Source organism: Amblyomma mixtum, chromosome 3 (assembly GCF_055824585.1).
Source record: "Amblyomma mixtum isolate Tamu chromosome 3, ASM5582458v1, whole genome shotgun sequence".
Classification (NCBI taxonomy): Eukaryota; Metazoa; Arthropoda; class Arachnida; order Ixodida; family Ixodidae; genus Amblyomma; species Amblyomma mixtum.
In genome coordinates, this window is record NC_143014.1 from 309275892 (window position 1) to 309289718 (window position 13827).

A 13827-nucleotide genomic window follows, 5' to 3' on the forward strand; every position below is an offset into this window, starting at 1 on the left:
CGGCGCACGTAGAAACGATCTCGGAGCGAATATTGACGAATTGTGTTGGGATTGAAGGGAGGGGCCCCTGTCGCTAACGCCGCTTCAGTGCATATCGCAGTATGTGTGCGTGCTGTGTTTAGCGCGGGGCTTTTGCCGAACAGGAGAAAGGCGGAAGACCTGAAATGTTTCCGAGCAAACGCAGTTGCGCCAACTGTTGCCGCTATCATGTCGGAGTGTTTGCTGATGACCTTTCATGACTCGTGCCGACGTTGAATGCGCTATCCGTGCACCTCAGTGAGAGAAATCTGTGCAAGTGTGGTGGCAAGATGAAGGCCCTTTGCGGATGTCCGTTTTGCTGAGCGCTTTTGCTGTGGTTCACAACCACCACGCAAGAGACATTGAGCGTGGTGCGCTGCCACCTTGTGACCCAATCTGCTTACGGTGGCTCGCACGGCAGGTGACCGCCCATTTCGCTTGCAACTACCCGTTGAGGGGGGCTGTTTCCCGGATGCGATCGACAATGGTGGGTTTAGGTTGGTCGCCGATACTGCGTACAGACTGGAGAATTTGCGCTCGTTATTTCAGTGTCGGAGCGGTGCTTCCGCAATGGGTGGGCGGTTCCTCTCTCCCCGGGTAACAAAAGCTTCTCTCTGAGCTCACTGGTGAGGAGTGCGTTGTCGATGGGAGACAGAAAAAAGCCGTGGGCGTGGCCTTCTCAACGGCCTATTACGGGCGCGCGCGTGCGGCGGTGAAGGTTCATTGTAAAGGGAGGGGGGAGATAGAAATGATAGAACATGAGCGCTTTCACTCGATGCTGGTTGGAGTTGCCTTCCGTCGTTGGGCGATCGGTCGCTAGCGGCTGGAGGGTCGTCCGTGGGGCGCCGCTCTGCGCTGCTGCGCCCAGGCTCCCCGGACGGGCTGCTGGCGCTACGTTAGAGGCGATGTTTCTATGCTGTGGACGAGCGGCAGTCGAACGGCGATTCTGTACTCCGTTTCATACTTCGCGTTCGTCGCTGCTGCACCTATGAGTCAAAGCTCACATAGCGTGCGTAGTTCGTCACTGTTTCAAACAATTCGAAATCGGACTGTATCAGACCGAGGAATACCTGGGGTTGTTTTAACACTAAAAAAAAATGCTTTGACAAACTCTCTCACCAAGCTCACTGCGCAGCCTTGTCCGGCTATGAGGCGGCAGTACCTCCAGCAGCGATAGCAGCAGCGTATGTTGAAATGAAAATCGCTATCACAGCTCGGTGAGCAGCCTGCCTTCCAATCTGAGAGTCTGAAATACAGAATGTGCTCGTAATGCCCCCGTACTCGAGTCACCGTCCGCCAGCTGATTCCTCAAGGTGACAGAGGACGTGAACCCGGAACTGGCCTCAAATATGTGTTTGTAACCCTGGCGCTCGCCTGCGCGCGTCGTTTTGATGAAGCCCTGAGCTTGTCTTACCCATGACGAACCCTACTCGTCAGTGCGCACTCACGAGTGGCTTTTCCTCGGGCTGCTGGAGAGAGTATGTTTAAAGACGGTGGCGGGGCCAGTGGGGCGTCGTTAAATGAGATCCGTCTCTCAGACTTGCGGCCGACTGCTCCGATTTTGACCCGAGCAGTACTTCTCCACAGATTGACTTTTTATCGCAACCGCTCTCGCCGAAACCCGTGGCTCCTGATTCGCCATTCAAATAGCCATGCTCTGAAAGGGCCTGAATGTTGTAAAGCGAAGCGCGCCGAATCTGCACGAGGAATTCAGCGCTTATTATTTCAACAACGCGGGTCGCTTAAGGTGGCGGTTCCACTGCCGCCATCTTGCGAGTAGTTCATATTCTGCCACCAGGCTACGACACTGATCTATCACTGAGAAAGTGTGTACCCGTCTTGCCCCCAGCGACCCGAGACTGGTTTTGGTTGAGATGTTGAGATACGTGTCCGGTCCTCTCTTGACCTGTGCACCCGTGCTGCGTGAAGGCTTTTCTTTTGTTGCTGCGCCTGCCTTCAGAGGATTACAAACGAACCATGGCAAGCCCGGCTGCTAGTCCCCGTCGTGCGTGGGGGGAGGTGTTGGCTGGGGTGGTTCCGCATGCTTCTTTCTCTGCCTGTCCCTCGCCAAAGCCAAAGAGAGTGAGGCTTCCTTTATTCGGTCTATGGTTCCGGAAGGGTGAAGGGAAAAAGTTGGAGAGCCGGGGCAAAGAGGGTACCGTCTTTGTCCAAACGGCGTCAGAGGTGAGGTGATCCTTGTTCGGGATAAGGATGCCAGCACGGGAACAGAGGACCGTTTCCTTCTCTCTCTTCTTTAGCCTTGGCTAAATAGCCGCAGAAAGCTGTACCGTCGATGTTACTATCTGGAGGGCCTCCTTTGAGGGAATGTGCCGTTTCGTTCTTGAGTTTTACGCGACTACAGACTTTCCTGTTTTCAATGTCGTGACATATATTAGTGGGAGCAAAGAAAAAGAAAAAATAATGCTGCCCAGCCCGCATCGCAAAAGGCACAACGTCGACACAGTGGAAACTTGGGAGAGTTAGTGATAATTGTCGACATAATTGCACAGAGCAAATTAGTAAGTAAGCGAAAAGAGGAAGCGGACGCCAAAAATAAGGAAGGTGTGAAATAAAGAAAATTAATTATGTGTATGTCCCATGTATATATTTCTAGCGTTATTTTTTTTTTTCAATGAACCTTATAGTTGAAATCGGTGCCTTTCTTGTGTCCTTCCTTCTGCCCTCGTCTTTTGCGCGTTCAATCACTTCGTCACTGTTGATGCATAGTAATATTAGTAGTAGTCGGAACACTCCTGGTCTAGAGTGTAACCTGCTAACTATAGCGCTGAAAAAAAAATATTTTTTTATCAAATGATATTGCATCTATGATAAGAAAACTATAACAAAGACAGCTATACAATTTAGTCAACGCTCAGCGTATGCCTGTCCAACCTTATAAACTATGGTTGGTAAAGAAAAAGGCAGAGAGAAGTGGGCAATTGTCAATTTCTGTTTACCCTTGAGATGAATCGACATTGCGCAAGAGACGTGAAATTGCTATTGAGAGGGTTAGCACCGCAGGGTGTCGGAATGTGTTTTCCTCAGAAGCAAATATTCGTCGTACATGCGGCGGCACCTTGCAACCAATTCCGATCAACTTCGACGGAATTTTGCCAAGGCTCACAAAAATGCAGTATACAGATGCATACCATTCACGAGGCGGACTCGAGACTTTTTGATAGACATTGTACGAAGAAGAACGGGGGGGGGGGGGGAGGTGTGCAGGAATGCTGCCAAAAAAAGGGGGTCGGCTACAAAGCGATAGTTCTGTAGGCACTTAGGGCGACCCCCTCCCCTCTCTCGTTTGGACCCTCAACTGCGTGCTCTTATTCATTTTAGACGTACGTCTTTCTTGTATCCAGTTTGCATCAATAGGTTGCTTATTCACTCCAGAATTTTCCATCGCGTGCTGAAATGTATATCTTTCTAACCTTGCGTCGATTTGCCTCGATTTGGTTGGATCAAAGATTGAAAAAGTGCGCCCGCGTATGTGTGTGTGTATGCGTGCGTGTCCACGCGCGCGTACCTGGAAACTGTAGGAACAGCTGCTATTTTCACACCGTCTATTGTCAGGAAACTATAGCCTCGTTTACATGAACCCGACTTCGGCGGGTCGAGCCAGGAGATCGAGTTGAGCAAGGTCAGCCCAACTTGACTGCATGTTTACATGAACTCGATTTTAGCGAGTCGCGACCGGTTCAACAGCAGCGGCACCAAGCGTCGAACGGCGCAGCGGGAAAGGGCAGTGGCAGCCGGGAAGATTGCGGCATGCACGGCTGCCTCGCAGGCGCTACGGCGCAAGCGAATAACAGGTTCGCATTTATCACCCCTCCTTCCACTAACCTGACTCAGACCGGTTTATGTGCTATCTGCTGTTGGGGTCGAGTGAGTCAACCCACCCCCTGCAGCGGAGTTGACTGGACTCGCTCCCTCGACTCCCGGACCCGACTCGTTTACATGAACCCAGTAACCGGTTTTCAGCTCAAATCCTCCACTCAACCCGTCATGTAAACACCGCTTATAACGTGCTTGTAATCATTTTCCGAGAATTCCTTTTCCTGCGGCGCTAGTCTACCCCGCCTGCAGGAGGGGCGCGCCGCAAGGGGAGGGGGCGGTCCTTTGTGCCAGTTCCCGAAAAGGGGACTTCTCAGCACTATAGTCGGTTACAACAAAAGAACGAAGCGGCACACGCAACTCAGACGGAACTCTCCAGCCAATCACGTCGATTTGTGTGGCTGTGCATACAGCCAAGCCTGCGAAAGAGAACGAAGGAGTCGGCGCTTTGCCCCGTGTCGCCGACGGTGGATGTCCTTTGTTCGGGATAAGGCTAAAAGAATAATAACGCAAAAAGAAAGGAAGAGATTTTGCTGCCCCGGCATCCGCCATCGTCTCTAGGAGCACCTGAGCAGGAGCAGGGGAAAAGACAGGGAGAAAGGCGAAGGTACTAGTAGGTGTGGTGCCCCCGTTTATCAGCTGCACTGGCCACTAAAGGGGGAGGGGGCGGGGAGAGGGCTGGGCTGCTCACCTTTCGCATAGATCCGCGCGAGAGCGTCTTTTTCGAAAAGCGCTGAATGTTACAGGTGGGGTCATATTCGGCAACAGACGGTCGTGGCAGCTTCGGTCTCCACTGCTGTCGCGGCGCACCTTTGGAGACCGAACAGAAAACTGTTCGGTCGACGCGCTTGGCCGGGCGGTCTCCTTTGATGGACATGTACTGCTTCGTTCTTGAGTTGTACCCGACTTATATACCACATGGATTCATTTCAGCGGTGGAACATGGCGCCCTCTGAACCACGGCATTCGTTTGAAAGAAGTGCGAGTCTAGTTCAGGAAAACTGCACCTGCTCCATGGTTAGTGCTGAAATAGTGCAGCTGCAGCCGCCATGGAAGCAGATGATGGTTTGCGGGTTGTGATAAACGGCGGAGACTCAAGTAACTTGCACTCGTCGACAAGCTAGAACGCTGCTCGAGTTCTCCAAAGAAACGGATCGAGGCTGGTTCATGGCAACATGATATTGTGATGTGCGGTTTGCACATTTCTTCATGAGATACGAGAGGTTGGCTGCCGCTGATGTAGGCTGTAAACAGCTGGCTGCAATTCATTGGCATCGCAAAGGCTAGCGACGACCAGGCCTGCACTCGACCATCCGTTTGGAAGCAGACAGTGCCAAACTGCGCTCAAAGTGCCGGAACTAGCGGTACACACCCGCCGCACCGCCGCTGCCGCAGAACTTTGCCGAACTGGTGCATTGAGTGCAGGCGAATCGAGCGCTCTCCAACTTCCCCTCCACAGCGCTAGCCGGAACAACGAACAACCGGCAGCACGAAGCGAAAGCCTGTCTCTTCCCTTTCCTGTCGCTTTAGCAATGCCAAAGCTGTCCTCGAAAAATAATACGACGCCCAGAATGCGTTTCGTAGCGTCACGTGAAAAAAATTGGCAGTGCCTTAGCTCTGCTATGCCTGGATATACGTAGCGTAAAGTGATCCGGTGTTTCGGCCGCACGTTTCGCCTTGGCTGCTCGACGGCAAACTGCCAGGCGACAACCTCGGGATCGGAAGAATTTACATTTTCCAGTCTTCTGCGCCGTTTGGCAGCGGCTCGACTCTCTTTAGCTTACCAGAGCTTACATGTTGAGCGCGACCGTCATTTCTCCGCGCACCCTCCTCGCGCATGCGCAGTAGCGCGCGGCGCAACTGTCGTAAACACGAGGTCACGCGTCGGAGGAGCGCACGCGGCGCCGGCAGCGACGAGCTCGCACCGGCTGTGGCGAGGAGGCGACGCACCGGCGGACCTGCGCCTCTCGTGACGTCACGCGGTTCTCGCGCATGCCCATAACAGGCGGCGCACACTCGCGCAAAACTCGGCTCTGACCCGCGTAGTGTGGCTTTACTAGCTTTACGCTACAAAACAATCCAGCAAAGCAATATGGCGGAAATTTGCTTGGAAGTTCGACACACTCTACATAGGGCAAAATCGAGGGAAACGTGCGAACATCGTAGAGGTATCGTTCCCTCTCATGAACACCTCCTGATTGTAAATATTTAGCAGCGCCACACTCGTTATTTTTTTGAACTGTGATTATTTAGTACACGTGCATGTGTGTAGATGGCGCTACTTACTAAATTTATCTACATTTATCGCATGTCGCTGCGTTATTGCTATTATTGTTTGTATTCTGTGGACTTTGTTCTTGGCAATTGTTACAAGTTGATTAAAGGAATGAGAGACCGACATTTTAAGAGTATATTTGCCAGAAAAAAAGAAGCCGCGGAACGTTTCAACAGCTTGTGTCCTTCATGAGGAGAACAAAAAAGGTAGCTAAAATCAACTAGACATTGCGCATTCCCCAAAAGCCGTAGAGTAAAGGCGATGCTTAGCCGCGTAGAGCGAAGTATTAAGTTTCTTCACGCAAAATCTCAAAACTGCCACGCGCTGGTTACCTGAACAATTTTGCATTCCGTTTTTAACTATTTCGAAAAAAACGCTAATTTTGATCAGGAATAACTTTTAAACTAAACAAGGCAGACGGATGAAATTTTCAGAATGGAAGGGCGATTAGACGATCTCAAACTGTACAAAAAGGCGCCGCAGTGCAATGCATACCCCAAAAGTTATTGCAGATTACATTGTTCTGTTTTCTATGCTTTTCAAACATGCGTGGCTAATAAACTAATATATACACATACTTCTAAATGCTTAAATATGTTGATTAGCATCCGATCTCAAAGTATCTCGAAAGATATTTCTCTAGGTGCAAGAGGTTTTTCACAATTTTGCATTTCCTGAGACAAGTTGAGCTCAACTGCCAGTTTTCATCTTTGCGTTTTCTTTTACAGTTGAAACAAATTTGCAGCTACCGTTAAACAAAATGCATCTTTTGAAAGCAGAGAAAAGTAGCTTTTCGGAGATATCTGAACCATATTTATGAAGCGAACGAGCGAGGTACAGTCGACGTACAAATATCACCAAGAATGGTTCCCGCTCACCGTCAGAGTGGGACCGCCACCTTAAGTGCTTCTAGGCTTCTCTACAGGAGCTTTGTCTAAAGCCTTCCTGCGAGATGAACAGGCTTAACCAGTATCGTCTCCTTATTTTTGAAATTTACAGGCGAGTAAATATTACAATACGTCCTACTCCGGTCGTCAGTCAATCGTTCTTTATTTATATGAAAACATTTACCCGAATAATTTGTTTGCCCTCTCAGTAACCTGCCGCCGAACGCTTCCCACGGTCGCTTCTTCATTACCTCTCGGTACCCAGTCTTTAGCGGCCGCGAATCCAGCGTCTCTTTTTCGGTAGGTTTAGGGCAGAGATGGTGCACCTTAGAATGAGCAATAGCAGGGCATTTGTGCAGGAAAGTAGACGACACCCAGCGCTGACTAACAACTGACTCTGCGGGGCCTCGTCGAGCATTCTGCTCGGTTTGTCCCGAGAGATTCGTCATGCCTTGATCACACATGCCTGCGGCGCCCGAAGGCATTTCTGGCGGGGGTGGGGAGGCGGGAATGCATAATGTTTGCATGAGGCCACTGCAAGAGCCGACACTCGCATAGCAAAAGTAAAAGTAAAAATCGCAACCCCGCCAGCCGTTAAACATCAGAGCCCAAAACATCGTCTCAGACTGGCGTTTGTTAAAACTTTCTGTGGTAATCGATTGCATTGGATGATGGTGTGCCGGAAAATGAGCCTTGAAATGCATTTCTGCTATTTATTCCCCTTTTTTTTCCATAAATTGTCACGCCTCTTTGACGTAGAACGTGGTGATGAAAAATGAGTTTGCCTGTCAACTCTGACTGCTCCGAAAGAGATTCAGTAAAGCATCTCTAACAGCCTTGTCCAACTTTCTTGGACAAAAATTTCGAATATTGCAAAATTGTAAGATACTGTTATGGAAATCTTGAAGGTAATGCTCCATTCTACCATTGTGTTGCAAAATATTTCTTTCAAAGTTCTTCGTTCTTCCATCACTCGCATCGAGAAGTTAAGACTGCCATATAAAACCAATGGGAACGCTTTTGACGATAGCGAAAACGTCAATAGCAAAAAAAAATCCAAGCCTGCCGACATGAGATCTGCGGATATATTGATTGTTATAGTGAAATCTTACAATATATTAAAAAAATTGCGTTCATTAACTCTTTTTCGTTTAAAAATGCTTTTGTCCAGAATTGTTGGGTATGGTGTTTATTCTGCGCCTGCTTAATAGGTCTCATCGCAATTCATCCTTAAGTAAATACCACTAGTATAAAAGCTGCATGTAGTTTTTTTTTTCTTTTAGACACTGATCGATCTGCTTAGTTTTTTATCCATTCAAATATATCAGAATTTTAGCTTGCGGCTTCAGTATACGAATGTGAGTATGCGTTAGTATACGAATGTAGTCCTCTTATTTTAAGAGGTGCTTTCCTGGATTTACGGCTGAAAAAAGTGATCATTTTACAAGAGGTTGCCTATATATGTTCAACCGGGCTTGTCCAAATGAGATTGGAAGGAAAACAAACTCCAAGGTGTCTAAACTCGGTCACCTGCGACATCTGTGCATTTCGCAGTGTATGTTCAAACCAGTAGCGATTGCGTTTACGAGGGAAAGAGACAAATTGATATTTAGTGAAGTTCAGCGACATTTGCCGCTTGACACACCAAGTCCAGATTGCGTTCTACTTAGTCAAAGTCAGGGGAACACTTAAGGCAGTTCTAAATTGCGGAACCATCTGCGCACAGACACATTTTGCACGAGATGTCTTGAACAATATCACCGGTGTACCCGGAAACAGCAGGGGCACCAAATCAGACCCTTGCGAGACTGGGATTAAAGCAACATTACCCGGTTGGGGGCCATTAATTAAAACACGTTAGATGTTGTAATCGGTGCAACCTTAAATCCACTCGAAGTCGGGTGGAGACTAAAGAACGATGACCTATGTAACAGCAGAACATGGGCAACCGAATCAAAGACACTTTTTTTTTTTAAATCTAGGAATTCGCAGTCGACGTGTACACGGAGATCAAATGAGGAAAAAAGATTGCTACCAACCAGAGCTGATCGAATGAGCAATGAAAAAATTACGAGGATACTTTGGCAACTAAAGTGTTGAGAGGTGAAGCCGAAGCCGTGACGACTTCCGGTGGACGTGACGTCACACCGTTCCCGTGGCTATATCGATACCCAAATTATACATCTTTCAGGGATCTTAAGTGTTAATTACGCTTAATTACACATTTTCCATGTAATTTGACACAAATTCGACGTTTTTCCAACCATTCTGTGACTATTTTCACTATGCCGTGCCCACTTCCGGTGGAAGTGGCGTCACACTGTTCCCGTGGCTATATCGTCGTCCGCGCTATTTCGACCCGATTTCGACATTTTCGCCTATGATTAATTAACTAAATAATCTATAGTCATCAAACTTGGCTTCTAGGTTAATTTTTTCCTCCTCTATCTGAAGCAACTGTTGGTTTTCTTCTATCCTTTTCAGTTCCCGAGTTAGACGCGTGTGACACGCTTTGTTAACGGATGACAGTATGAGCCGTTAAAGGCTTTCGCCTTAAAAAGCGCTGCTGTTCAAGCCAGCGCCAGGACATTCGCAACAGCGCAATGCAGCGGTAACGGAAACGAGAGGGTTGCTTTTTCCTGAGCAGGGATTAATCGAAGTTAGCGTTTTCGTCGCAGTTGTGGTGTATCTATCATAATCACAATAGTCTCTGAACGCCGCCGCGGTGGCTCAGTGGCTATGGTGCTCGGCTGCTGACCCGAAAGACGCGGGTTCGATCCCGGCCGCGGCGGCTGGAATTTCTTTGGAGGAGAAATTCTAGAGGCCCGTGTACTGTGCGATGTCAGTGCACGTTAAAGAACCCCAGGTGGTCGAAATTTCCGGAGCCCTTCACTACGGCGTCTCTCATAGCCTCAGTCGCTTTGGGACGTTAAACCCCATAAAAACCAAACCAATAGTCTCTGAACGCCGCGGACACAGTGGTCCTGCTTCGTCAGCACGCAGTGATCAAGAGCTGTCCAGCTGTCCGGGCGGCAAGCATGGGATGCTTCGGTTAAAACAAAGATTTTGACCATAAGTTCGTCTTAACGATGACGAAACATGCTCGAAAATTATGCCAAGGAAATAAGTACGGTGATCTCGGGCCGCCTGGTGGCAGCCCTTGCGTTACTTTGGGGGGAGAAATTACACTGAATTTTTTTTTTCACTTACAAATTCACCGTCTTGCCGCGCGTTGCTCTGTGCAAAATATGGAGACACAGCGAGTCTCCGTGCTCTGTAAAAATCTTCTTACATTGGAGCTTTGCAGTGAGGCACGCTGTTGCTATTTCACTTTCAGTTGTGATCCGTCGCTGGATTGTTCCTGGTGTAAAAGGCTGCTCTCAGTTTTATAGTCTATAGTTTCTCTAGGAAGTCTGAATCCTCCGAGTCACTTGGAGCGACCAATGAAAGCAGTGGGTTGCGTCTGTCGAGCACTTGTACGTGCTTAGAAAGAGTACTTTCAGTGCTTAATCAACGATAACTGCTTTGCACGACACAGCGCCGTCCCGTATGCGTGTGCCTGCATTGGACCGCGTTCTGAAGAACTGGCACGTGTATACTGCTAGCGTCGTGCTTTGCGTACTTCCCGCGCTCATTGAAGTTATGTGTCGCGAGATCGGCAGTCGACGCCGACACCTTCGCGAGTCGTTAACAGGCCACTAATCAGGTGCTTAACGCTTAACGGCTGCAGTGATATGTAAGCCGGTTTAAGTTCTGTCGGTGTTTGTAGTTTGGGGGATTTTAACGACCCGCAGCGACTCAGGCTATCACCGACTCCGTAGTTGAATGCTCCGGATTGATTTGGACCACCTGCTGTTCTTTAACGTGCGCCGCCACAGCACAGCTCACGGGCGTTTTTTGTATTTTCCCTCCATCGAAATACGGCCGCCGCGACTGCAGGATCGAACCCGCGACCTTGGGATCACCAGCCTAACGTCGAAGCCACTGCGGCGCGTTAAACTCTGATGAAGTTTCCGTTTCTGGCATGGTGTGTTGAAATTTCCCCTGCAACGTTTCGAGACTGCGCCCGGTGTTTTTAGTGCGGCAAAGCGGAGGAAGGTAACGACTACAATCGCGCTGCGCTGTCATTGATTGATAGCTGGCTATATGTGCGTGCGTCACGAAAACTTTTAACTAAAAAGAAGGGCATGCCACCTTTGCCTGAAAGGATCACCCCGGTGTTCTTCGCGGCACGCCGCTGGCGCTGCGCCTTGCGTAAGATGGGACTCGGGGGCTAGAGCGCTAGCGGCCATGCTCGTGCGTTTTGCATAGCCGTCCAGCCTGCCGTTTCTCCTTCCCTTGCAGCCATAATAATGCCGCACAGTGGTGACGGCTAGCGTACACGATTACCTTCTCCAGTCCGTCGCATTTCTGAACGAGTACGGCGCCCTCAGCTGCTCGCGTCGGTATGAATTTCAATCTCGGCGTTTTCATCAAAGTACCCGAGGATCGGTGGGGGCTGTAAACGACGCTGAAGTTCTTTGAAGGCTTCCGCCTGCGGCGCTTCCCATTTATATGGCTCGTCTGCCTTTGTCAGTTGGGTCAGGGGCTCGGCGATGCGCTATAAGTTCTTGACGAATCGCCGGTAATACGCGCACAGTCTGAGCGATCTGCGCACAGCTTTCTTGGCGGTCAGTTGCGGAAACTTTGCGATAGCAGCTGTTTTCTGCGGACCTGGGCGTACTCCATCCTTGCTAACGATGTGGTCTAGAAGCAGCAGCTCTTTAGAACTTTTTAGAACGAAATCTGGGTCACGCGCCGCCTCACCTAAAATCACCTGCTTTTGTCACATATACGTTCGACCCATGCTCGAATACGCACGTGCGGTGTGGGACCCATGGCAAATAACACTGTGCAATAAGCTTGAAAAAATCCACAACAGAGCTGCAAGGTTCGCCCTACGTCGATACTCCAGAGGTGATAGCTGTACCGACATGAAAAATGAATGAGGGTGGGAAAGTCTTTCTTCTCGAAGAAGGAAGTTGCGCTCTAAACTGCTGTATCAAATATTTCATGATAAAACCGGCATTCAAAAGGAAAAATATTTACACAGGCCCCATTATGTCTCTTCTCGTATTTATCATTGCTTTAAGATTTTGGAATACCGTACCAGAACTAATATGCATGCAAATTATTTTTTTTTGTGCCTTCTGTCAGTGAATGCAATCGCCTTTCAGGTCAGCAAGTGTGCTGTATGAATGAAGGTGTGTTTTTTTCATCATTGTAACCCCCCTGCTGTAGCGCCTTCGGGCTAAGCGGGGTAACAATTGAATAAAGAAATAAAGAATAGGGAAAGTGGCACTTCTCTGCTTTCAAGGCTTAGCACAGACGACTTGATTGCTTCAGGCACTGTCCGAAGCCTCTTCAGGGGGTCATCAGTGTTCGAGGCGAAGACTGCGACTAGACAAATCTGCCACTTCATACCTGCCTGTACTGCATCCATCACCCGTGGGAACGTCGCTGGCGCGGAACGGCAACGCGCTCGGCCTGGCGCTTTTCGGTGCACTCAGCCCGCTGCATACGCTGCGCCTGTTTATTTTCGCAACTGCTAGTGAGGCTTATACTCAGTGTGCGCTTCGGTGTAATTCGGCACAACATTTTATTTACATTCCGTTCTTTATTTCTCTACTCATTCCAGCGTGTTGATAATGATGCACCGTAAGCGGCAATGCAAGGGGGGGGGGGGGGGTCATAATACCCTGTTCACTGCAGCCCCTATCCCCCCCGCGATACCGCGCTGGCCCACTGACGCCTATTCGCCGTCTTCTCCGCAAGCTGCTGCTGAGGGTATCCAGGCGGGATGGGCAGCACATTCCACTCCTTCCCTTCGCCTACCCCGGCTTTCGCATTCCTCCGCAGGTTTTCTGCTTTGCTTTTTCCCCCCTTTCACTCCTGGAAAGGTGCTTGCGGAGGGAGTTCAAGGCTGGGAACCTCCATGAGGTATTGAGTGCGTCAAAAGTTCAGGGGCCACAGGGTCGCTTCTGACAATGTTCTCGGAGGTGAGAACGTTGCTTCGCCCACCCTCTATTCTTGAGCCCTGTAGAGAGCATTTAGGATCGATGTAGACCCTGTGGCCTGGGGACGCACTCTGGGGGTCGGTAAAAAGGCCACACTCCTGCTACTGACGGGCGAAACTATAGTGTCTAGTTTACCCTATGAATCCTATAGACTCAGCGATGTCTGTCGGGGGTGGCGCTGCTGCCGTGACAGGCCCACTGGCCTCTCCAGACTCGTCAGAATAGCTTCTGGTGGCACGATAAACGATGCAGTGTAATTGGCTGGCAACGTAACGGCGCCCGATGTCGTAACAAGCTCAGCAAAACCGTTCGGAGGAGCGTGGATGTGAGCTTATCTTTGCCAGGTGCTGCTTTCGATTCGGCGCATTCAGACTAAGGTTTTCAAGAGAACGTTTCTTCAAATGGAAGCTGTCTTTCATCGCACGAGGCTAACTGCACGGTTCAACAGTCGACTGGCGCTGAAACTGAAAGGCGAATGCTCGCTGCAGCTCAGCTGCGTGAGCCGTTTGCAGAAGTCTTTCTGGTGCTGCAAGGGGAAGATGTTTCTCTCAACTCAGCGACGTAAGATTGCTTGCAACGCCTTCCGGATGTTGCTGAATGGCACGGCGAATGTGGCCACGAGGGGATTGATATGAAAAGCCCGTGTCAAAACGTAGCAGTCGATGATTTTTCTACTCCGTGTTTTTCTGGCGCTCCTGCTCCGTTCCGAGTCTTTACCCTAAAGGCCATCGCAAACATGTTGCGTCTACAGGTACAC

General features: G+C 49.6%; 1 protein-coding gene across 2 annotated transcripts in view; it reads left to right on the forward strand.

Annotated features, from left to right (window-relative positions):
* Positions 1-13827, forward strand: part of LOC149355558 (uncharacterized) — a 212965-nt gene that overhangs the window by 114002 nt on the left and 85136 nt on the right. The gene's annotated exons all lie outside the window — the stretch shown is intronic.